General features: G+C 48.4%; 1 protein-coding gene across 3 annotated transcripts in view; it reads left to right on the top strand.

The window, feature by feature from the left end:
• Window positions 1-26,357, top strand: part of TTC39B (tetratricopeptide repeat domain 39B) — a 609,447-nt gene that overhangs the window by 24,059 nt on the left and 559,031 nt on the right. Inside the window, exon 1 of one of the 3 annotated variants that reach the window (XM_078675908.1) lies at window positions 11,830-11,848. The exons of the other annotated variants lie outside the window; for them this stretch is intronic. The gene's annotated coding sequence lies outside the window, so the exon portion shown is untranslated. Of the gene's footprint in view, window positions 1-11,829; window positions 11,849-26,357 lie in introns of those variants that run through there. 3 annotated transcript variants of the gene reach the window in all.

Below are 26,357 nucleotides of genomic sequence, written 5' to 3'. Positions count from 1 at the left end.
GTCTGGATACGTGAAGTTGTGCTTTTGTAAATGCTGCTTGTGCTTTGGTATTTGTACTGTATCATGGATAATTGAGCTAGTCGTTGGTAGTTCAAGCTGTGCTAGTGAATCTGGTGGTTGTACCCTGGACCATTATTTGGAATTAAACCTGTAAATTTAGTGCTGTGTCTGGGTATTTGGAACTGAATATTATACAACATAACATGCATTTATAAGGCATATGTTCACCTTTTGTACACCTTGCACTGAATAGCAGATGTTTTTATTGCCCAAATCAATTGTACTCATTTTATTGTTCTCAAAAGAATGGACCCACCAGGATTCAGGACTGTTCCTGGGAATTGATGGCTGGTGGATGCTTATGAAGGCTATACCGTGGTAGGCGACAGCTGTACATCTGGTAGGTATTGCTATTTTCTTTTACAAAGATGTCACTTCTTGTGATGTTGTTGCGGGTCAGAGGTCATGGAGATACCTTCCTGTGATATGACCACGGTCAAATTCAATGTGACATCACTTCCGCAACCCCTGGCATTTTGGTGAATTGACGTCTATGATAATGATGTGGTGTTCTTGTGTCTCTTATCTTAGTTGGAGCACGGTTGGTGCAGTCCTGACGGATACAGGGATGCTGTTCTGAGTGCATAGATGGAGAAAGCTTTTTGCCTTGATTTTATTTTTCTAATATTGTACATTTCTTTGACTCCATCTTGACGGTGTCGTGGCTGTGGGTGAGCCAAGAGCTATCGGAGTTAGTGAGCTTTTCAGCCTGAATTGTGGGTTGTCGGTCATGTTAGCTTTGCAGATGCTATTACGACCTGTACAACAATCCGTGTTTTGTGTAGTTTAGCATGATGTGACCGCGCTTAGAATAGGCTTTTGAATGCAGCTTTTATGTGTGCATGATTTGAGTAATAACTGAAAGCGACAGAAGGGACTCCCTCACAGCGAGACAGCCTTTATTTGCCACAGATGTTCACGTTTCAAATTCCTTGCTGTGAACGATAGGGGGTGAAGTATTCCGGTCCTTCCCCCTCCCCCCGCGGAAATATCTTGCAGTAGCACTAGTGTTATGTCTCAAATCGGTTCATATGAATGCAGGGGGTGCACGTTTTAACTTTGCTGGAATACGCAGGCAGAATGTTTCTAGAAAGGGGGCTGGGTTTTACGCCGGTTACTTATTTTGTAGCAATACTTGAGCTGAGCTCGTGCATTGAGTCAAGGAGGTGATTGATGTCTTGTCAGGGTCCAGGTGTCTCATTTTGTGCAGTAAGACCTTTATGCAAGTTTGGTCGTGCCCTACTCGAGTTTCTGGTTTATCTGGCTGCGGGGCCCCTATATGACGTCAAAGGAATGCAAAGAATTGTCATCACTGCCTTATATAATGCCGAGGGTGCTTCAGGCGCGATCAGGGTCGGGCTAGCCCAGCAGGTGCGCACGGGGCAGTCTGACAGGCCGCTGTGTAGGCCAGGGTTGTCACTGCACGCGGGCTGCTGTTGTGATCGTCTTTATATAATGAGTAGGATGCAGTAGCAGACGTCATTGGGCAGGCGATGGTAGTCTGCACTGGGCACACAATGCAGCACGGAGTGGGTGTCTCATTTGGAAGGTTCTGCATCATGTCCTATCGGGTGTGCCACGGCAGGTGGGGCATTTTTAATTTCAAATAAATCACCTGACCCATGATTGCAGGGCTGCCCCGGGCCCACACAGGGGGCCCTCCTAAGAGGGCGGTCCCACTCAGTGCCACAGGATGGCACACGACGAGTCAGCCTCCCAGTGTTTGGGATCCTCGAGGGTCCCCTAGGTCGACGTCACTTCCAGGCAGCAGAGGGTGGGGGGAGAGGTACTTATACCTCTCCCGCCCTCTGAGCATCCTCTTTCTTTTGCTGCCCTGACGCTGTTTGGGGGGCGTTTGGGTCATCAACCTACTGGAGCTGGTCTGTGTTGTGCAGTGAGTGTTTCCTCTCCACCCCCTCGGGGACTAGGCTGCTAGCCCGGCCATTGCTGTGGCTGCGGCCGCTTGATGGGCAGGACAGCTCCAGGAGCTTAGGGTTCCCCGCCGTGTGGTCGGGTCCGGGAGCCTTTGTTGTAGTGAGTGCATTTCACGTACCACCGACCACATGCTTGGCCACGGTGCAATTGGAACTGTGTTTGCCGCCTACCGCCATTGCCTGGGTTTGGGGCTGGTAGGTGTGGCGTGCTGGTAAGGCCCAGCACGTGGTGCAATGTGTGTGCAAGATATAGACACGGACACTTGGTCGCAGTTAGCCGGAAAGACCCCGAGCGGTCTTCCGCATGTTTATTTTATACCCCGGCGCGAGCCCGCCCCGGGGTGCGTGTGCGTGCGTGGGGGAAAAGGATACATTGTGGGAGAGAGCCTGGGTGGCTCGCTACATCTCTCCCTTGTTTCAGTTCTGTTCAGGTCGCACGCCTCCGGACTCTGCTTTAGGGCGAGGTCCAGGCAAAGTCTCTCATCCGCAGGTTGGGCCTCGGGTTAGGCCTCAGACTGTACCTCGGATTCCGGGTCCACGGTGGTTCGACAACCCCAGCCGGGGTCGCCCTTGTGCTTTCACCCCCATCAGTCACCCGGGGCTGACTTTGCTCGGTACCCAGGTTTGGTGGTGTTGGTCGGGGTTGAGCATCGCCTTGCTGTGGCACCACCGGTGAACTCGGGAAACTGCGAAAGTCCAGATCGTCATATTCTCTTGCTTCCGCTCCTTCTTCCCTTTCTTGCCCTTCGGTTGTCACGGTTGCTTTCCTGAAGCATGATACGTTCCTTGTCACCGCTTGACCATTTCTCTTTGCGGTGATCATTGTCCCGTGGACCTTGTCCACTATCCATGTTTCGGACTCAAACGGAGTTCGGAATTTCCATCCAGGATGGCGATCTTTGACAACCACTACATCTCCTTCCTTAATGTTTGGTTCTTTGGCGTGACGATACATGCTGGCCTTAATATTGGTGTTCCGTCTTCTTGCTTGAGTGGCCTCGGCGTTTCTCTCCTCAGGCACCCATGTGCTGGCAGTCGGGATACTGTCCCTGGGCGCACGCTTAAACAGCACGTGGGCAGGAGCACACTTGGTTGTTGAATGTGGCGTCTGCCGGTACGCTCCTAGGAATTGGTCAAGGGCCGCCTCCGGGTCTTCCCCGTTGTCCACCGCAATCCGGAGTGCCCTATTTAGTGTCCGCATTAGTCTCTCAACTTCCCCATTAGCCTGGGGCCACAGCGGGGTGATTTTCCTGTGTTTGATCCGGAGGGCTTCCAGGTATGACTGGAATTCTCTCCCTTGAAACGGGGGTCCGTTGTCGGACTTGATTTCCTCCGGGAGCCCCATGGTAGCAAAGACCCGGCTTAGCACCTTCTTGACTTGTGGGAATGCTGTCGATGATATGACTTCAACTATTGGGAATTTGGAGAACGAGTCGACTAACACTAGTGTGTGTCTGCCGTCCGGGAAACTGCCAAAGTCTATGCTGAGGTGTGTCCAGGGTGTCTGAGGCGCATCCTCCGTGATCACTGGTGCCGGGGCGGGATCCCCGCCGGTGATCGTGCAGGCATGGCAGGCCCGTATCATGGCGTCTACCTGGCTGTCCATCGCCGGAAACCACACCTTGCTTCTCAGCCGTGCTTTTGTTTTAGCCATGCCTTGGTGCCCCACATGTGCCAGGCTCAGAGCTCTTTGTTGAAGGCTTTCCGGTATAACGATGAGGTGTCCTCGTAATATGATTCCTTCATCTCCTACACTTAATTCACTGCGTACCTGCCACCGTTGTTGTCTGGCATGACTCACCTCCGGCCGGAGGCTCGAGGCACCATCGAGGAAGTGGGCCCACCGATTCTCCTCCAGAGCCCGGCGGACTTTCGTCAGAGTCTCGTCCCCGGCGGTGGTCTCGCCAATTTCTTTGAGCGACATGTTCTCCGGACACGCGGCCTGCGTGACCATGTGGACAATCTCTTCCACCTCTTCTCCTTCTTCTGTGGACGGACTCTGTGTGATGACATCCGGGTGCCGAGACAAGTAATCGGCCGGGTTGTGGGCCCCTGGGCGGAATATGATTTTGAAGCGATAACCCTGCAGCTGAACCGCCCAGCGTTCGATGCGTGGGGGCGCTAGCCGCGACGACCCCGCAAAAAGGGGCAGAAGAGGCTTGTGGTCGGTCACCACCGTGAACTCTTGCCCACAGAGGTAGAGGTGAAAATGCTGGCATGCCCACTTGATGGCCAGGGCTTCTCTTTCAATCTGCGCGTATCTGGTCTCGGTGTCGGTTAGCGCCTTGCTGGCATAGGCAACCGGCTTCCACTCTTCTGGTCCGTACTCTTGCAAGAGGACCGCCCCCAGCCCTACGGGGCTGGCGTCAACGATCAGCTCGGTCCGACGCCGTGGTTGGAAGTAGGCCATCGTTGTATCATCCAGGAGGCTGGCTTTGATCGTTTGGAACGCTTTATTCGCGGTGCTGGTCCAGTCCCACTTCTGGTCGGCTCTGGTGAGGGCTCTCAGGGGTTCCGCGATGGCGGCCAGGTTGGGTATGAACCGACCGCAGTAGGTGGCCATACCTAAGAAGCTTCGTACTTCAGTCGGGTTCCGGGGGGTGCTGGCTGTCTTGATCGCCTCCGCTTTCTTGGGGTCTACTTTCAGGCCCTCCCTCGTGAACGTGTATCCAAAAAAGTCTATCGACTCCTGGTAGAAGGAGCATTTTGCCCGGTGTAGAGTCAGGCCACTGTCCGCGAGCCTTTGTAAGGCTGCTCTCAAGTTGACGTGATGTTCTTCGAGGGTAGCGGAGTACACCAGAATATCATCGCTGAGGTTGATCACTCCACTCAGTCCCGACAGTACCTCTCGAATGGCATTTTGGAACACCTCCGCCGCGGAGGAGACACCAAAGCTAAGCCGGGTGTAGCGGCGCAGCCCCACATGAGTCGAAAAGGTGGTGATATACCTGCTGGCTGGTTCCAACTCAAGCTGATGATACCCCGAGTTGAGGTCTAGTTTTGAAAACCATTTCGCCCCGTTGAGGTCTGCCACAATATCGTCCATGGTCGGAGTGATATGTCTTTCGCGCTTGACGGCCGCATTGGGGAGCCTCATGTCCACGCATAGGCGGATGGCCCCTGGCTGCTTTGGTTTCGGTGCGACGACTAACGGGGAGACCCATGGTGTCGGGCCCGACACCTTCTCGATCACTCCTAGGTCCTCAAGTTTCCGAAGCTCATCTTCGACCTGTGGCCTGAGGTTGAAGGGCACTCGCCTGTGTCGGAGTGCTACAGGCCTGACCGACGCATCTATGTGCAGCTTGAACTTTCGTCCCTTGAGTTTTCCTAGGCCCTTGAACAGCTCTGGAAAATCCTTTAGCATGAAATCCGCATGTGCCTGGTGCACTTGGTTGGCGAAGAACACCAGGCCGAGATCTTCCGCTGTGTGGCAGCTCAGGAGGGTGCCTTTCTTTCCCTCCGTGATGTGAAATCTCGTCTCTGTGGAATATTCTCCATTGACTACTGTTGTCTGGATCACTCCCCGAAGGGGCAGCGGTTCAGTACCCCCGTATGTGTAGATCCTCGCTGCAGAAGGTATCAGTGCAGGCTTCGGGGACATTTTCTCGTATTGGTCCGAGTCCATGACGTTCACGGATGCCCCCGTGTCTATCAGGGCACTAACGTTGGTCCCATCTATGGCTATGGAGCACATGGGCGGCGGCCTTCTTCTTGTGGACGCTCGGCTCACGTAGGAGACGACGTACACCTCGTCATCCTCATCGTCCTCATATCTGGGTCGTCTGTCCTGGGCTTGAGTGTCCGGGGGAGGCGGTTCCTGGTCGAGTGAGAGTTGTCGGATGCGCTGCGTCACTGCTCTGGCACGTGGGCCTGTTGTTCCCTCCCCGACAGACGGCCGCAAAGTGATTCATTCGACCACACTTAAGGCACGTCTTTCCTTTGGCGCCGCACGTGGCTGTGTCTGGGTGATCCTCACCGCAATACCCGCATTGGCGTCCTCGAGCCGGGGCATTCCGCTGTCTCGCTGGTGGGAATCTCCTCTGTATCGCGTCGATCCGTTCTTCTTTGATCGGCGTGGTTCTCGCTGCCGGCGGGGCAATCACCGGGGTGCGCAGTGCTGCCTCCATTTCCTCCGCCCTGGCGTCGGATAGCTCATGCGACCTGGCTAGGATTAGTATCTCATCAAGTGATATCCCTGGTTGTCGCAAGATGAGCTTTCTCAGCAACCTAGATTTGCATCCCACGATGATCTGGTCCCTGATTTCCTCTCGGGGGTTAGTGAAAGGGCAAGTGCTTGCGAGCCGGCGGAGCCGGGCATAATACATGTCCACCGACTCGGAGTCAGTCTGCCAGGCGCGTTTGAACTTGAATTTTTCAAAGTCATTATTGAGCTGGGGATCAAAATGCGCGTTAAGAGCCGCGACCGCGGCATCGTAGTCGTCTTCAGGTCCGGTGTTGGGTAGTGATTCAAACAGCTCGTAGATTTCCGGTCCTCCGTAGAGAATAAGGAGTGACCTCTTGACGGTACTGTCTGATTCTCTGGTGCCCTTAAAGTACAGGTTGAGCCTCCCGACCCTCGCCTTCCATCGGAGCGCCGCCGTGGCCGGGTCCACTGTCTCGCTGAAGGGCGGGATGGGCGCCGCACCTGCGTGCAGGTGGGTGGGTATCACTGGCATGGGGGGCCCTGCTTGGGCTTGGGCTCCTGCCTGGGCCTGGGCCTGTGGCGGTGGCGCCTGTATGACGGGTGGCGGCTGGATTGCTGGAGGTGGGGCCCGACCAGCCCCGTCTTGGGCAGCCCCCGTCGCGTTCTGACTCATGGTGTGGCCGTGAGCACGTGGTGCTGGAGCTTTCCGGTGTCGTGTCGTCGCGCAGTGGCAGGGCTAGGGCGTAGCAGGCGTACCAGAATAGGCTCTCCCAGGACAGGTGTGTCATAGGCCGGGCGCCTGGGATGCCTGGAGATGGCAAACCGCAGTTGTGGTTGCCAATGCTTGTTTACTTTATTGCCTCTCGCCGTGAGGATGCCTGTTGTGTTTGCCACTGCTTGTTTATTGTGGTTTTTTTTTTTTTGTATTCTGACACTCGCCGTGAGTCGGGTCCGTGTTTGCCGCCTGGGGGGGGGCCTACTGACGGCCTGTGCGGGGATGCGAGGTGGAGCAGGCTGGGGCAGAGCCCATGGAGGCCTGGCGCGATGCTCGCGTGCCTGTGGCGGCCTGGAGGCGTGGTCCGCGGCAAGCCTGCGCCACGTGGTGCGGCTGCTGGGATCTTCTTCCGCGGCGGGCGGGTGCACTTCTCCCGCTCCAGCCGGCACAAGGGGGAGCGCAGCCTGGAGACGCACGAGCGGGGCAGACGGCTCACTCACCCGCAGGAACTCCTCGTAGCACGCCGACCCCTGGAGTCCCGCCAGCTGAAGGCGCTCCCTCACGGGAGACGCGTGGGCGGGTCTCCGGACACCGGGGATCGGCACAGCAACGCGGGTGGGCACCGCAGCCGGAGACAGGCGACGCGGCACCGCAGGATGCAGCGGGGCACGCGTGGCGCAAGACCGGCCTCGTCGCCAATGTGGCGTGCTGGTAAGGCCCAGCACGTGGTGCAATGTGTGTGCAAGATATAGACACGGACACTTGGTCGCAGTTAGCCGGAAAGACCCCGAGCGGTCTTCCGCATGTTTATTTTATGCCCCGGGGTGCGTGTGCGTGCGTGGGGGAAAAGGATACATTGTGGGAGAGAGCCCGGGTGGCTCTCTACATCAGGGAGGGGTCATGACTCCCAATGTGTGGCCACCCCCGTGGGGCGTGTGTCGCGCTGCCGGGCTAGGTTTGTATAGGTGGGCTCATTGGGTGGCCGATTAGTTCCCCGCAGGATACGCTGGCTCCACCTGGTCTAGCGAATCGCTGGAGTCGGATCGCGCTCGTAGCGGCACAGCGGGGTTAGCCTTACTTGTCTCCGCATTTTCGGGGTCAGTGCTGTGCGGCCGTCCGCGGCATAGCAGGAGCCTTGTTTATGGGCGGGGTGATGTTGCGCTTCTGCTCCGCACCCACATTTCACGGGCAGATACTGTTTCTTGGCACCGTCGGTTCCCCACACCCTGGGATACGACAGCGTGCGTAATATCCAGAGGGGGGGGGGGGTCGGGGCAGTGGTACGACCGGAGTTGGAGAACCGAATGATCCTGGTAAGAGTCAGCCACAGAAGGCTGAAAGACAGTAGCATACTGTCACCGACATAAGCGAACACTTCATGGTTTGTTTTGGTAATTAGAGTGTGATTTTCCATCCTTATTTTGTATGGTCAATTTTTGGTTATATATTAAATAATACACATGGGCTTTAGTGTTGTTTTATTACATTGGTTGTCTGCCAAAAAGCGTTTTGGCCAAATGCGTGTGTATGTATAAGTGAATCCCGGCTGAATCATTGTCATATGTAGCCTAGTACACTCCCTGGTTCTACGGGTATGAGGGAAGCTCTTGTTGTATGTACTGCACCCACACAGAGCAGCACTGAGCCATGCATTGCTCATACACACAGCCCTCACTGATATGTGCACTGCTCAAACCCACAAAGGCCTTGATGAACCGTGCAGTGATCAAGCACACACAAGCTGGTGGTGCAGCCTGCGCCGGACTCATGGATCGTGCGGCGCTCCTCTAGTCTGTGGCCACAGCGGCACGTTTCCCCCAGGCTGCAGCCGGACTGGGAGAGCTAGGCCCTGCATGTTGGACACCTCGGTATTCGGCACTGGGGGTAGGCCCACAGGGGGATCGGTGGGGGATGCGGCTCCTTAGATCTGTGCGTCTTCGCCTCCCCTTCACATCGGTCGCCCCAGATAACGCGCTGTGGGTGTGTGCCTCATTGTAGTGAAAGCGAGTCTCTGGCTCCCAGCGCGGGTTTTCTTGGTAGGCTATGGCGTTTGCGGCCCGTTACATAGCTGTTGTCGTAGGGGTTTAAATTTTGTGTACAACTTTGCTAATATGGCGCCCGCGTGCCCGAGCCCCCAACCCTCGGGGCCACGAGCATTTGAAAAATGGCGCCCACTTGAATGAGGCCCCCCCCCCCAACAGGGCCACGAGCGGTTTAAAATGGCACCCAATTTGAATAGAATTCCCGGGCTAGACACCGTGCGTGTTTGAGGCAGCGTGTTAGAAGAGCTTATGTAGATATAAACCCTAGTTTGTAGTATTTGGTCTTGTGCTCCGAGGAGCCCCATTATGCCATTTATTATATATTTTGCACTAAGCAGCATTCAGAAGCCGCCGGCTCTGCCCATAGTGCGCTTGACGAGGCTCTTATTGTCTCTAGGTCCTCAAACTCATGGCTGCTGCCCACCGTGATCGTTTTTTGCCGATGTCCATAACTATAAATAGGTTGCCCGCATACCTCCCCCTAGTTACCCCCTCAACCACTCTATCCTTCCTGAGAGGTAAATGCAGGGCTCGAGTCGCGCTTCTTTTTTTAGGGCTTGTGCCCTGGGTAAATGCACTAACAATGAATGTCAATTTCCAATTTCCCCTTGAAACGCAAGCAGTGGCGAATTGGCTGTGTAGGGTTTTCTTGCCTTTAGTGGGAGTCCCACACACAGGAGACATACTGGAGAAGCCATTTTGGGGATTTACAAATGTGGACCATTTTTTTTTTTTACAACCCAATTTGCAAATGCCGGGATCACTTTTATTTTGGTGCCCAGGCTTATTTTTTGCCCTTGTTCTACCCCCGTTGTTATTGAGGCAGTCATTCTATAACATAATGCCAGAAAGAACTGGAATTACCTACCCAAGACTGCAATTACAGAAAGGTGACCCAACAACTGACTCGTTTATGAGGATAGAGCCACAAAACAGGTTTTTAAATGTTGGCATTTTAAATGTGAAGAAGATAAAAGTCTGTGCCGTAATAATGGACCACCCCTGGGGAAATGTTCGGTATTGGGTCAGACTTAAATCTTATGCTTGACAGAAACCTCAACAGCATACACTTTCTTTTTTCCATTTGATTAACATGAGATACCTTAGCTTGGAAATTTAGACTTTTATACATCTTACAGCTAGCGGACTACCGCAAGATGACGGCTCCAGTGCAAAATATGTCCCTGAGAGACCTTCCACCTATGGCATACATGTTGAACCACAAGTGTGCCACCCTCAAGCTTTTGTTTCCTCCTCTCCCTAGTTTTAACAAGTGTAGTTCATTCTTCAGGACTAGCACCCTCAGTTTTAAGGGACATGTAGTTTTCCCATGCCATTGTTGGCCTCCAGGAAGGGGATGACAAGTTTGCCCACTGAAAAAAATGGTTGCCCTTGCACCTCCGCAAGGGTGTGTATTGCACCTCATAGCACATGTTGCAATGCAATGCCTTTGTAGAGACTGCTCCTGCAAGGCAAAAGCAGAAAATCATGCATGTGTTCCATGTATGGTGGATTTGATTGAGAGAAGATGAGTTACTTGTTCGTTGTAAATGTATTTATATTGCGCTTATGATCCCTGACAAGATAATAAATCACATTTTCAGCGAGTAGCCCACTACTCCGGAACCCAAGATTAGTAATAGGTTGGTAAAAAAAATTGGGGTTTGTGTTTTTTGGGTTCTTCTTTTCTTCAGCATTAGTTGTGTTAGGTTTGTGCTTTATTTCGTGTGTATTTTAGTAGGGTTTGTGAGCAGGGATAGGATGACAGGAATGGATGTGAAAAGGGGAAGAAGTAAGTTATTTGATTCATAAGTACTGGAAGTGTGGGCTTAGTATTGGCTGACATGGCTAAAAAGGAAGGGTGAAAGTTTGAGAAGTATGTTTGGGAGTTCATAGTAGTCATAAAGGTTTGGGATGAGCGAGAGAGGAGGGAAGAAAAGGACAGACAGGGACGTTATAGTTAGACTGACATTTCACTTGTACAAAACCAGAGAAATTCAGCATATATAGTTACCGGGGCTAACTATAACTCGTGCCCTGCAATGCTCACACATTACATCACTCATGACATGGTCTGTGACATCACTGATGCCTTCGCTGATGAAATCTCAAATGTATTCAACTGAGTGAAGCTCTTGCATTGAATTAAACCACTTTTGAGAAAGTAGCAGGGCCATGTTGTGTTTTGTTGTGATTGAACGGAGCACTTTTGATGGAAATATATATTCCAAATGAAGGTGCTCGCGCATGTGAAGACACCACACTCAACGTCAGGTTTAAACCCTCTTTATTCAGTCGGCAGCAGCAAAACTGGAACCAGCTTGCAAAGTGAAATTCCGCCCCAATTATGCCATACGCGTTTCAGAAAGAGTTCCTTGTTCCCTGGCTTGGTGTATTCAGGGGGAAGACGCAGCTAGGAATATACTTTGACTATTTCAGGTGTTTCCAGTCCCGCCCCCAAGGCGTGTGCGCGCATTGCTCTATGGTGTTCGTAGTTCTGGTAAGTACTCACTTTGTGAATTTTGCCGCTTTGCCTTGCCCTCTGCTAATGAACATCCATCAGGCCATTGGGGTCGGCGTGGTCAGCTTGCTGCTTTGCTTGCGCCAGGCTGAACGGGTACGTTGCTCCTGATTGTGCCTGTTTGGCGAAGTATTGATGCAGGGGGGTCTCTTCGTGGCCAGAGCGGGTCACACATATTCCAATTGAAGGTGCTCAACGTCAGGTTTCTCACGTTTGTCCCGCCTTTCGGGCAGTGGTTCCCGCCCCTGGCGACGGGCCCTGCTACGTATAGTATTGCCCTTCTGTTTTCTTTAATCACGTTGTTGCACTTCTTTTTCTGTTGCCTTGTTTTGGCCAGCTCTTCGCGCACGTTCGTGCGCTTCCCTTCATCAGTGCAGCACTTTATTTCAACTTTAACCATGGTGACCGCTTCAGAAAGACCCGTGCCACCAGGTAACATTGTAATACTAGTCAGTGCGGCGGCCGCCTCAGCCTCATCTATGTTTTGCATCCGCGCACATTTCTTTTGTCCCTTCCTGCATGTATGGACCGAGAGTCTCAGAGCACGGCTCGGTTAAATATATTTGCATTGACTACCTACGTCTGCTAACTGAAAGGTGCAGTCTTGCGCAGCTCGCTGCTTCTTGCACCACAGAAATGACGATGCCCCCCCACCCCCAAATGCTGCGTGAATCACGGTGTGTTTTTTTAACTCGCACCTGGACTTGCACCTGAAACTAACTACACCAGTTACAAAGTTGAGCTGGAAGTCCAAGTCAACCGTAAGCAGAGGCAGGCCACGGAATTGCTGCCTAGCCTAGAGTGAGGTATAATTTTAAAGTTGCAGTGTGCTTTTTGCGACTTTTGTAGGCTTCTAGAAGAGATTCGCTACACGCCTGTGTCTGTATGATGCAACAGATACAGGAGGTGTTCTGAGCGAGGAGGGTTTAACAGCAGTAATAAAGAGAATTAACAAGCTGCCAGCACGAGCCGTGATTTTAGCATGTGGTGCTGTTCCCATAGTCAGATTTCTAAGAAAACCACTTTACAAAACACAAATTACAGAAAGCGTGTAATACACAGTGAGTCGGGGGCGCTACCTTGTTTCCTGAGAAGTCGTTTTGCGGTGTGGCCAGTATTCCCATGAAAACAATCTTCTGACACATGATTATGTTTTGCTATGAAACGAACAACTGTTGTTCCTGGTTGGTGTAAATCTGTAATTAATTTAGCATGGGTTGGATGACCACCGGGCAGCAGCGTCAAGTTATCAAACGGAAGTCACATGATTTCTCCTTAAAAAGAAGCTGTCCCTTTGAATTGCTCATAGGTCTACTGCATCGGTTGTACAAGCTAATGCTCGTTTAGCTCCTCCCACGACTCTGTCTTCAAGCCATAGGTCTGTTTTTTTTGTCTAACTTGAATGGTGTGAATTGCATCCGCCTTGGAAAGTTTAATGGCTGAGATGGCTGTGTCGGCAATTCAAACCCATGGAATGTGGCCTCAGGCCACCCAGGTCAGTGTTGAAGATACTTTTAATGTGTTTCAATGCATACGGAATATTCTGTTGCCTGCTTTCTTTTTCACGTGACTCTTTAATGTTAATTGCATTTGTAAAGTGCTACTGCTACCTGAAGGTGTCCTGGCCCTGAAGTGAAGAACCTACTGGAGGAGCACGGATTGTCTATTTGGGTGACCTAATTTGTAAAGAGCCACGTTTTTAAGGCCTTCCTAAAGGCCAACAAATTGGTCATGTGTCTCAGATAAGGAGGGAGGGCGTTCCAGGTTATAGCCGCATTGGCAATAAAACTTCTGCCGCCCCAGTTAGCTTTTTTGTCCAGGGCATTATTACTAATTTGGCATCAGATGATCGGAGTGCTCTTTTTGGCGAGTACCACCAGAAGTGTTGTTTTTTAAAATTCAGGTCCTGTTCCCTGCAGCGCCTTGAAAACCAAACAGAGACTTGAACTGGGTGTGCTTCCTGACTGGCATCCAGTGAAGCTTTTTGATTGATCCTGTGATTGATGCATATTTAGGAGTTCCTGTAAGGAGTCTGGTGGCTGCGTTCTGGAGAATTTGTAGTTTATTCATTGAGCCTTCTTGTAGCTTGAGATAAAGACTGTTACAGTATCCAGTCTGGATATTACTAATGCAGTGACCACTGTTTGTTGGGCATCTTTAGGGAGTCGAGGCATGATTTTTTTACAAGCTCTGAGGGTGAACGAGGTAGAGGATGCCACTGAATTCACCTGTTCCTTGAAACTAAGAGTGTCATCAATTCAGATTCCCAGGTTCTTCACCTTCCTGGTCGGGTCTGGCAGTGGTCCTAGTGAGTTTGGCCAACAGTTTAAATCCAAAAAGTAGAGTTATTGCCAAAGAGCACTACCTCGGTCTTACTGGAATGTAACTTTAGACAGTTCTGTGCCATCCAGTTTCCTACCGCCTTCATGCAGTCCTGTAGTTTGAACGCGATGTCTTGTAGTAGTTCTGGTCATATAGCCACTACGATTTGGGTGCCGTTGGCGTAGGATGTCAAACTGAAACCATAGGATTCAATGAGGGGGGCAAGTGAGGACACGTAAATATTAAAGTGTCGGACTAAATGAGGACCCCTGTGGAACTCCACAAGGTAAGGAGAATGCATCTGCCTCGAAATTGTCCATTTGACCGTTTGGGTTCTTTCTGAGAGAAAGGATTTCAGGAGTTTTTGGGCCTTGCCCTTAACTCATATCTCTTCTAAACGGTCCACCAGCAAAACATGGTGGACCGTATCAAATGCCTCCGAAAGGTCCAGCATGATCAGGGCGGCCCTGCCTCCTTCATCAAGAGTTTCTCTGATCTCTTACGTGGACTTGATAAGAGCCGTTTCTGTACTGTGACCCTCTCTAAATCCATATTGAGTAGGGTCCAATGCTTGAGATGCTTTAAGAAACTGATTAAGTTGGCTGTTCATATATTTCTCTATTATTTTTGCTGGAAGGGGATCTTTGGCATCTAGGTTAGGTTTCTTTAATAATGGCAGAATGGAAGCCTGTTTCCAGTCCCTTGGGAAATATCCTTCTTTTTACATTAGGTTGAAGATAGATGTGAGTTTGCATGCCACTATCTTTCCTGCTAGTTTTGCTAGCTTTACCCAGTCACTCTTGCACTTTGAATTCTGGGGTTTCTAAGACCATGTTTATAATGCTAACATTATTCTCATTTCAGAATGCCAAGTGTCTGTGGCTAAAAAGCTGACACTGCTTAAATGTGTCACATGTAACAAGAGCCCACTTGACAGCTATGTCTCGTGCCATTTTCTCGAGGCTAGATGAGGCCTTGTGAATACGAGGACAGTTTTGAGATGCTGTAATGATATTGGCAGAAGTAAAAGTGCTTCTTGCTGTGGCTACAAATGATTTGAGAGTTGATAAACAGGGGGTGTGGTACACATGGTCCCATCCCTTATCGATTCAGTCGTTTGAAGCACATAGTCAATGATTTAATCACCTTTTTTGTTGATTCGAATGCACACCTTGGGAAACACTTAGAGAAAAGGTGGTCTTTGTGAGTAGATAATTACTTGCCCTCCTTCGCTTATTTGCAGTCAAATTTTCATATGGGGAACTGCAACGCACTTAGGTTTGAGTGCAACCTGAGGCATGAGTAAATAATAATGTCATGTCATTGAATGATTGGCAGTGGTACACAACACAGGAGGGAGTCTCTTACACTATTAATTTCCATAGCAAAACAGGAACAGCTTAAGGATTTGCGGGGCACTAGGCCAAAAGTATTTTGGGGGCCAATCTTCAGAACAGCTTTGAATTTATGATCCAATTTCAGTTCTTTTATGCCCTCTTTAGCCAGGTTGCTTGTTAGTAAATGCTACTATGTACGTCATTTGTCAGTCGCGAGCCTAGAACATATTTTAGGCATTCTTTTGCCCAGATGACTAGAATTTGTGAGTGCTTGGCTGCTGTAATCACGCTACCAGCACAGCAACACCTCAGCACCAGCACAGCAACACCTCAGCACTACCTCAGCATTAGTGCAGCACCCCCACCTCAGCACCAGTACAGCGTCACTCAGCGCCAACATCGTCACTCAGTGCCACCACAGCACAGCCTTAGCATCAGTCAGCATCACCTAAGCACCATCACAGCATCACTCAGCACCATCACAGCATCACCACAGCACCACCAAAGCATCACTCCGCACCACCTCAGCATCACTAGATAACACACCAGTATCACAAAGCACCACCTGAGCACCATCTCCGCACAAGCACACCACCTCCTTAGCACCACATCAGTTTAACTCTGCATGACCTGCGCATCAGTGCAGCACCACCTCAGCACCACTTCAGCGCCAGCAGAACACTGCCTCAGTACCAGCACAGCACCACCTCACTATCAGTGTAGCATTACCTCAGCTTCAGCACCACCACTTCAGCATCAGCACAGCACCACCACCTCAGCATCATTCAGCACCACCACAGCATTACTCAAGAACACCTCAGTACCAGCACAGAATCTCCTCAGCATCACTCAACACCGCCACAGCACCACCTCTGCATTAGCACAGCACCAACTTTGCATCAGTGCACCACCACCAGTGCAGCTCCAACTCCGCACCAGTGCAGCCTCACCGCAGCACCACCTCAGCACCACTTCAGCATTAGTGCAGCACAATTGCAGCATTACCTTAGTACCAGCACAGCACCACCTCAGCATCACTGAGCACCACCTCTGCACAAGCACACTACCATCTTAGCACCGTGTAAGTATAACTCCGTATCACTTGAGCATTACCTCAGCACCAGGTCAGACAAAATAGAAGACATTCTGTATGTTCTTTTTTTTTTTTAGCTTGTTCTGTTGCACATAATGTCAACTTGGTTATATATAACGTGACAAAAATGCTTATAACACTTTATCATAACTTTTCAACATGCTGCACAGAAGCCACACTGCTCCACAACATTGCATAAAGACATTGGTAAAGCCAATAGCTCTGGCAAAACAAGTATTCGGTTACAAAGACGAGACCTATTGGCTATGCCAATGCTTGTTTTATTTTGCGACTCCATTCCTGAATGATTAGTATGTATTAACCCTTTTATGCACTTTTATAAAGAAGCCCAATATGTGTGGGTGTGTTGCACAGTTCTGACATTGGGCTATACTTGGGCTACATTTGGGTGATCTTTGTGCTACATTTGCGCTCCTTTCTCTCTGGTGGCCATCTTGGGAGATTTATTTGTTATGACGCTCCCTGATCTCCCGATTTACTGCAGTATCCATCAAGATGGAGGTCAGATGTGCCACACTGTGCATAAAACCAAAATGTTAGAACTCTAGTTGCTTATCAACACACTGTAGTAAACTTCTGATCACCAGGGAGTTAACTGGCAGTCTGCTGCTGGTGTTGAAAATGATTGTTCAGTCTACATGTCAGAATGTTTGAATGAAATAGAAGAGGAAGATATTTGAGTGCTCACTTAAAACATGTCTTAATTTTTCTTTCTACAGCACTACTTATAATTTTTATGAGAAAATGAAACCCTTCATTTTGTTCCTTTTTTAAATTAAATGTTTTAAGTTTTACCAGCTTGATTCGATCAAGATGATTTCAGGTGTGCCAATGTTTTTGTCATAAGTAATACTGTTAGTTCTATAGTTGTTCTTTAGAACATTTTGGGAGGCTGCAGTAGAGCACAAGGAAATCAACTGACCGACTGCTCCTCTTGAAGTAGAACAGAAAGATATTTGAGATCTTACTTGAAAAAGTGTCCTAATTTTTTCTTTCTAAAGGACTAACCATAATTTGCATGACAAAATGGACCCCCGCATTGTGTTTCTTTCTAAATTAAATGTTTTAAGTTTGACCAGTTTGAGTCAATCAGGATGGCTGCAGGTGTGCCATAATTTTGTCCTAAGATTAACTGTTAGCGCTCTAGTTGTTCTTTAGAACACTCTGGGAGGCTGCTGTAGAACACACAAGAATCAACTGACAGGCTGCTCCTGTTGGAAATATATGTTGTGCTGAGAATGTCGGATTTCATTCTGATGTGGCTGAGAAACATAGTGCAAATCTACACTCATTTTAGCTTCTTGATCACCTACTATAATCCTCTATTTTTGGAGATGGTCCTAGATCATCGGATCAGGTGCAGAGGGGGGTCGTAATTTTTCCAATCGCCCCAGGTAAGTATATCAATTTTGGAGGAATTCAATTTGAGGTGGCTGTATGTCATCCATTAGTCAATGGCCAGCAGACAAAGAGTTTCAATGTTTTAATGTCCTTTGGGCTTTTCAATTTCAGAAGTATCTGCGTGTCAACTGCTTAGTTATACCATGTGATGTTAAACCCATTGTCAGACTGATCCTTTGATGTAGCGGTGGTACAGCAAAGGTATTGTGAATCTCCACACCTCGACCATTCTTCTGTTGCCAGTGGGCTTTTTTTATCTTTGCTGTGAAACTGAGGTACTTCCAAGGAGCAGAATTTGTAGTAACCCAATGCATGGATCTGCAAGCTCCATAGCAATGTAGATGTGAGAAGTATTAAGGTAACCTGGAGCTGGAAAGCAAAGGGTTTCTCCTCTTATGCACCTAATGCTGTGTCAGGTTTTATCCCAGGTCCTTAAGTTCTGGGGCTACCCACTAGCATCAAAGCTGAGGCTGCTTTTGCTTCCTACTAGTGAGATGCTGGCCACTTGGTCTGAGTCAGAAAGCTGTGCCTCCAAACCCTCTTTGAACCCTCCCCAGAATAGCTTGACCAAGTAGACCAGACCAAGCTCATAGTATTTAGAGTGAAGGTTGAGTTGCGTACAGTTTAACAAGCCATTACAAACCAAAAAAAGATGAAAGTCCAGCCTGAGTTACTTCTTAAAAAATAATAACTATTTAATGATTACCTTGAACTTATAATACATTGTAGAATTAGAAGTGGTAGCAGTATTCTGATATTTCTAGAACTGTTTCTAAGGCATAATACTAAAACTGTGTGTGTTCAAGCCTGTAGTCAGTAGGCTATTCAGGTAATAGTTTTCATATTTTGGACTGGCCTGTAACACCCATCTACACAGAATGTGTCAATGTTCCCTTCTGCCGTTTCAGCATCATGTATTGCTCTGGAGCTGTCCAGAGTGCTCAGATAATGTAACTCAGGAATCCTTGGTGGTGTCCATGAGACACCCCAAAGGGATCTGCAGTTGTTTGTATGGAGAAGTGCCCCCAGGGCTACAAGCCCCACTTCCCTCAAGTCTTAAATTCTTATAGAAATATATTGCAGGCCCGGGCGAAATTTCAGTTACACTGGCAAAATATTTGCAAGTTTTGAGTTATACGTGTTACGAGCAGTTCCTGCAATTGTGCCATTATTCCATGTTGCATAATTTCGCAGCAGTTTTGGCAAATCGTAGCGCAGGAGCATAAAACACCTGTTTAAAATGGACACGAACCAGTGCTTTAAATGGACTGGTACTCACCGGTGCGGAGTACCGGCACTTTTCAATTTTCTCTCCTGGAGAACTGGAGTTTCTCCCTAGACGGTGAGTCTACGGGACTCACAGGGCTCAAGCATCAGTGCAGGGGTTAGATCCTCCAGGGTTCTGGTTAAACAGTCGGCCACCAGAGTGGCAAACAGAGAGCAATCTTTGCTGCGGGATCATACGCTGCAGCAAGCCAATCAGTTAACCTATTGTGTGCGGCCAGCGAGTTCCCAGTTCAATTGCAAACCAGATTGGGAAATGTATGACTTGACATCCGGCACAAAAGAGGGAGAGAAGACATTGCAAAATTATTGAAAATGGAACAGAAACTAGATTGTGTTCATTGTATTCGTGAAAAAAGCAGAAACTAATTCTGAGCCACCAGTCTTGCGTGGAAAAGAGAGAGAGGAAGATAGAGTGATGGAGTAACACGGGATAAAGCCGGGGGAAAGAGATGAAAGAACCTCTAGAAAGACAAGAGGAAGAGAATGAAGAAAATCAACTGAGTAAAGGTAGAGAGAAACATAGGAGAGGAAGAGTAAGGGCAGGGGAGAGTAAGACGGGCAAAGTTGAGAAAAGGAGACAAATATATGGAGGGAGAAAAATAGGTGTAAGATGTGAGGGACAGAAACGAGGAATAGACATGGGAAAGGTTTAGACATGTGAGAGGATAAATGGCAAGGAGTGAGATTAAATGCCCATGGAAAAAAGAGGACAGGGTAAAAGCAAAGGAAAATGTGTGTGGAAACCGTTTAGCAACGCATCACTAAAGGAGTCTCTAGAAAAAGGATGTTTTTTTGATTAGGGCCTGATTTAGATTTCAGCGGATCGGTTACTCTGTCACAACGGTGATGGATATCCCGCGTGCCGAAATATAAATCCCAGAGGCTATTATGGGATTTATATTTCAGCGTACGGGAGATCCGTCACCGCTGTGACGTAGTAACCCATCCGCTGAAGTCTAAATCAGGCCCTTAGTTTTCTTGCTACTGTAACATAACATTTAAGAGGGGCAGTGTTTGAATATGAGTCCTTTAAGAATTTTGTTCGGGTGCAATCATTCTATTGTTATATAGGTACGTCTGTGCAGCTTCCATTTAAATGTGACTCTGTGAACAAAGTATACAAGCTATGGATGCAAGTATAAAATCCATTTCAAGTGAAAAAGATACTTTTTTTCAGATAGTTTTATTCTCGTCAATAACTGTGCCACAGTTTCAACCTTCAAAGCAGCTGGTCCTGTAGGATGCTCCTTTCAATGAGCCATTGCCCTGCCCCTCCAGCATACACACACCTACCTTAAGGGATGTGTGTGGAAGAGTTGTGGCGCAGCGGCCAGGTGCCTGACTCTGGACTATGGGGTTTACAAAATGTTCATCAAAATGTGGATGGATTGAGTCTGAACAAAAGGAGCATTGTATGTTCCTGAAAACAAGAAACAAGATTGTTGTTTGTCTCTGAAGAAAGCATTTGAAGCAAATAGGATTTTGCTTTTGTGGAAATCTTCGCTACTTTACAAATCACCATAGATAGAAATGCGAATGTTCTGTAAATCCCAGTAGATGTTTTCGTATTTGCTGTCTCGCTAGTTCTGTTTCAGCATTAACTTCTATCCAGCTGTGATTTTATAGCAGGGCAGGTGGAGTTTGTGACATGGCGACAAGGTTGAGAGATGTCTCACTGATTGGGAGCAAAAGATTTGTTGGAGAGCCGTAGGAAGCCGTTTAGACAATTGTGTTTTTTGTTGTTGTTGTTTTTTTAAATAACAGAGTATATAGATACAAAGAGGGGCTTTTGGTCAGTGGTCATTGATACTTCTGCACACCTCGGAATACAGCATGGGACAATGAGTCTGCTTACTTCAGCCATTAGCTCACATCTGTCTGAATGAATTCATTTTGCTTGCATAGTGTGGTCATCCAAACATAAAATAGTGCATTTCAGTGCCAGGAAATGCAAGAGTGCTACTCGCCAATAAAGTGTCACAACACCCCATCAGGGTTACAAGTGCTATATAAATGCAAACCTTTTTTCCTTTTCTACCCCTCCTCAACCCTTCTCAATTCAAATAACTGACTAACATATCGACCACTAAAATTACTCTCATGTTTCACCATATTAATTCAACACTAATCCTGATGGGTTATTATTAATTATTAAGGGAAATTTATAAAGCGCCTGGTTACGCACGGATGGCGTGTCCCCGCGCTGTGGCGAGTGGGGTCAGCAGAGTCGTGCCGCAAGGTCAGCTCGGCTTACTGTGTGTAAAGGCGGGTTTTTAATTTCTTCCTGAAGCCGAGTTCAGATGGCTCCAGGCGAAGGTCCAGTGGCAAGGCATTCCAGCTTTTTGCGGCCAGGTATCTAAAAGACCTACCTCCCATGCGTGCCTTTTTTATCCTGGGGACCTTTAGTAGCCCTACACAGGAGGATCGCAAAGCACGCGCTGGCGCGTACCGGGTGATCAAACCCTGAAGGGGAGCTGGGGCCTTACCACCCAAGTTGCGGTGGCATGTGCAAAGGGCCTTAAATTCGACCCTGCTCCTTACTGGGAGCCAGCGAAGGGCCTGAAGGGCTGCCTTGGATGCTGACCTCTTGGGGAATTTCAGAATCGGGCGACCCGCTGCATTCTGCAGCACCTGGATGCGATTAATCACCTTACTGGTGGCTCCCAGATACAGCAGATTGCCATAATTCAGGCGCGATGTGACGAGGGCATGCACCAGCGTCCTGCAGGCTGACGTAGGGAGAAGATCTAATACCTTCCGCAGGCTTTTTAGGACGCTGAAGCAGACCCCCACCACACGACCTATCTGAGGTCCAAAAGACAGGTCAGCGTCAAGCCACACTCCCAGGTTCCTGGCTTCTTGACAAGGTATAGGGACCTCTCCTAGACATGATGGCCACCATGCCGATGACTAGACAGATGGGCTCACCCCCACCACGAGCACCTCCGTCTTGCTGCCATTTAGCTTAAGACAGTTGGTGGACATCCAGGTAGCCAGTTCCTGCATGCAGGCCCTGAATCTGTCCACCGCAAGGCCGGGCGCGCGCGACAGGGAGATGACCAACTGCGTGTCATCGGCGTAGGACACTATGTGCAGACCATGGCTTTCAGCGATGGGTGCCACCGGGGAGACATAGGGATTAAATAGGGTTGGGCTCAGGGACGAGCCCTGAGGCACGCCCTGGCCCAGGCCAATCTCCCTAGAATAACAGTCTCCTTGGCGAACCTGAAAGTCTCTCCCTGTCAGGAAGGACTGGATCCATTCAAGTGCAGCTCCTGATATCCCACCACCATTCAGACACTGTAGCAAGGTGGTGTGAGCTACAGTGTCGAATGCTGCACTTAGGGTTCCAGAGTAGCGTGCTACTTGCGTTTCAAAACCCCATCATAGGTAGCAAGCGCTATATAAATACAAACCTCTTTCCCTCTTCTATCCCGCCACCTACCCTTCTCTACCCAAATAACTGAATAGCATATCCACTACTCAAATTTCTTCATATTTTACTATACTAATTTTCAACACTAATCCTTTATGGGTTCCGGAGTGGCGTGCTACTCGCCAGAAAGCGCTTCAACACCCATCAGGGGTAACAAGTGTTATATGAATGCAAACCTTTCTTCCCCTTTCATCCCTCCGCTATCCTTCTCACTCCAAATAACTGACTAATATCCACTACTGGAATTACTTCATATTTCACCTTATTAATTCACCACTAATCCTTTATGGGCTTCCTGAATATCGTGCGTCAACAAGTGCTATATAAATACAAACCTTTTTCCTTCTGCTATCATTCCAAATCCAAATAACTGACTAACCTATCCACCACTTAAAATGTACTTGCATGTTTCACTATACTAATTCAAGACTAATCCTCTATGGGTCTTGGAGTAGCGTGCTACTTGCCGAAAAAGCGCTTTGATGCCTCGTCAATGGTAGTAAGGGCTATATAAATGCAATTACAATACAATACAATACATCATGATACAGCTTGCAACTATCCTGAATTGTCTTTGCTGGTACATGTAATGTCGCATTAGTACTTCAGAGGTTGCAGGAGTCCATCAGACTCCCATCATGCGATGCACTGTTTATTTTATTTTATTTTTTTAAGAGTGGGTGGGATCAAGGAGCTGCGCACCAGCATCTACAGCACATTCCCCATCCAGTGATCAGTCTCTGAATACTGGCATTTGTTGAGACCAGCGAAACACCAGCAATAAAGGGACCAGTCAGTACAGTGTTGTATTTATTATCGATGCAGCAGTTCTAGCTAGCCAGGATAGGCCCCTTCTCATCCCTTAGTAAGGACCTGTGCTTCCTTGCAGTATTATCTGCCACAGTCCAGCTGTCATTCAATACACAATGGCACCTTTCACTTGAGGGCAATAAATTACTTACCTAATTAATGTGTTATGCCCCCACTTACCAAGGGCCTAAAACTTAAGATGCACAGAGTATGGGCAGGGCTGGACTGGGAATCCAAAGTAGCCCTGGCACATTTTGTTAGACCAGCCCCCGTGTGGTGCATAGCGAGTGCAGCAAACAAAAATGACCACTACAAAGATTTTTTCTAAGCAGGGGGAGGAGGTTTTATAAATTCAATTGTATTAACTAAATATGTATAGTAAATTATGATCTTACTGTGCACCAGGATAAGACAATCTTTGTTGTGGGCTCTTCAATGGTTCCCTCACTATCACCCTGCAACAGTGTCCCTCATCCCTCCATAGCCCCTCTCTCATGTGTAGTTTATTTGATTTATAGCACCTCTCATGCCAGTGCAGGGTAGGGTGTCAGAGCACTTTACATCACACACATATACAGAGACAATGAATCATACATGTGTAAATCAGTGTATAGAAATTGTTACATCAGGCAAAGGGGAGTGAGTACAAGGTGTAGGATGCATATGCGATCCATACTGGTGGACACTTTTTAAAAGTGTTTTTTCTGGAGTAGCACAAATGCTGGATTCAGAACGCAACACAGTGGTTAGGGTTGAATTTAAAATTGGGAATTGTATTTCTACCTAAAAAAACTTTTTTTTATCAACATCAGGATAATGAAAGACTTGAAAAAAGCATAACTTTCTAACTTGCACCATGCAACCTGCATGTAAATCTTTGATGGCAGTTGATACTTTTCTGTGCTAGATTAGAATTGTAATTATGAACCATGCAGTAACACAAGAATATCTGTGACCAAAGCAGTAACCCACTGAGCTATGTACATAAAATATTGGTCTTTGATATGCATGGTACACATTCTTTGCAGCAGGCATATTAACCCTCTGCCATACCTTAGATGAGTCAAAATTGGCACTAGACAAAACTCCGATCTCTCTCCAGCGGAAACATTAATCTTCTGAGTTAACCCTACACTTTTATGGTTGCCCAAAAACTGCTTAGTATACAAGGAACTTTGCAGTACTTTTAGAACGGCTGCACTGCTACAAAACTGGACCCTACTTACAAAACCGGCTCCCACCCTTCCAGCCTCCTGGGGATGCTCAGTAAGCCAGTCTGACCTTGCATGTGGGACTCACTGGAATGTTACAATAAGCAAAATTAAGTGTCTAAGTTTGAACATGCCAAATGTTTCTCTGTTTCAAGGAGCAAATATTTTTCTTTAGAATAATGATTACAATGATCTTGGGACTGGGGGCAAGTGTCTAAAATGTTTCAGCACTCCGTCCATCATCTCCTTGTGTTTGCTTTGTTCGTCCTAATTTGGCAGGTATGCCCAGACGTTGATTACTTTGCCACTGGATTGAAGCTAGCCTGGCTGATGAAGGGTGTTACCCAGAAACCGGTCCCAGGATGCTTGTTTCCGGTTCAGAAGACCTGGCTTGGCAGTTCGGGCTGGACTGTTCCCATGAGGCACAGGGGCAAGACCTATTTGTATATAGCTGGGCCTGAACTGAGGTAGCGAAGTGAGCTAAAGAATGATGATGGATTCAACCCAGATCTGTGACTGGGGGTGAGTGTCTGAAAAGTTTCAGCACTCTTTCCATCATCTCCTTGTGTTTGCTTTGTTTGCCTTAAGTTGGCAGGGTACGCCAAGACGTGGGTCCCTTGCTCACTTTGCCACTGGAATCAAGCTAGCCTGGCTGATGAAGGGTGTTACCCAGAAACTGGTCCCAGGATGCTTGTTTCCGGTTAAGGGAAGACCTGGCTTGGCAGTTCAGGCTGGACTGTTCCCATGAGGCACAGGGTCAAGACTGATTTGCTTATATAGCTGGGTCTGAACTGAGGTGGTGAAGTGAGCTAAACAATGATGATGTATTCAACCCAGATCTGACTGGGGGTGAGTGTCTGAAAAGTTTCCGCGCTCTGTCCATCATCTCCTTGTTTGCTACAGTGATCTTGTACCTCACACTGCTGCTGTCCTTGCGGGTCTCCAGCACATGCTGCACACACAAAACAAGCATTGTCAAAGCCTTGATGTAGGAAACTGGCTCTTTAGTGTACTAAAATGAAGTAAACTGTGCAGAGAGTCCAGTAAATCCCCAGATGGATGTAAAAGCAGATGATTCTAATGCTCTTTTTGTGGTAGTGTGGGCGAGCAGTTAGGCGTATCAGAGAGTAGTGATAAGCATTTGTTGTACTCACAGAGGCAGTAAATGACACATGCTCAAGAATAAATCTGAGACCAATTTATGGAAATATGATTGAGTTTTTTTGAAATTTTTAATACCAAGAACACAGTTCTAAGGTAAGTACTTACAGAGTTACGATTTTTGAAAGTTTGGAAAAAATATCCCTTTTGTGCGTATTTATGCACCATTGGAAGCAATGAGGTAAAGCAGGAATATGCAAATAAAATCAGGCAATGCTTTCGCTACGTTCACCTTCTCGTTTTAGGTTGATGTTGGACCAGGTCCAAAGTTTCATCAGGAGAAGTTTGGGAGCATGCCTGATCAGCAGGGAGCAGAGTGCAGAGTCTTAAAAGCTGGTACGCAAAGACTAAGGAGGCCACTTGAAAGTACACTGCAGAGGAGGAGTTACAGTTATGTCCGATGGGGCTCTTTTGAGCGAGGAGGTCACCTCCCCTGGGAGACCATGGGAGCCACATGGTTGGTTAGTGTTGGGGCCAGTGGGGCCAGGTGCTGAGTGAACAGGTCAGCCTGGCGTTGTGCAGCTTGAGGTCATTACAGTCAGTAGAGGCAACTTAGAGAGCCAATCTTGGGACAGCAGGGCCACTCAGGAAGTGGGTCTCGGGTGTCTCAACGCCCCTCAATGGGTGCCATCTTTGGGGGCTCTGGGAGTCTATTGTAGATTCTTCTTCTTAATGTTTGCTTTTGGGGGTCCGGTACCCCGGGATTTGGTACACTGTGGCTCTGGTAGGTCCTGATGTCTCCAAAGTTGGTGTGGAGACAGATCTGACCCTGCGGAGCTGTTGTACCTTTTAGTGCTGCATCAAGGGGGGTTGGGGAGCAGCAAATCGATAAACCAGACTTCACACGATTGATTCCTGTGGT

The sequence above is a fragment of the Lissotriton helveticus genome, chromosome 2_1 (assembly GCF_964261635.1).
Source record: "Lissotriton helveticus chromosome 2_1, aLisHel1.1, whole genome shotgun sequence".
In the NCBI taxonomy this organism is placed as follows: Eukaryota; Metazoa; Chordata; class Amphibia; order Caudata; family Salamandridae; genus Lissotriton; species Lissotriton helveticus.
This window is presented reverse-complemented; position numbering and strand designations above follow the sequence as displayed.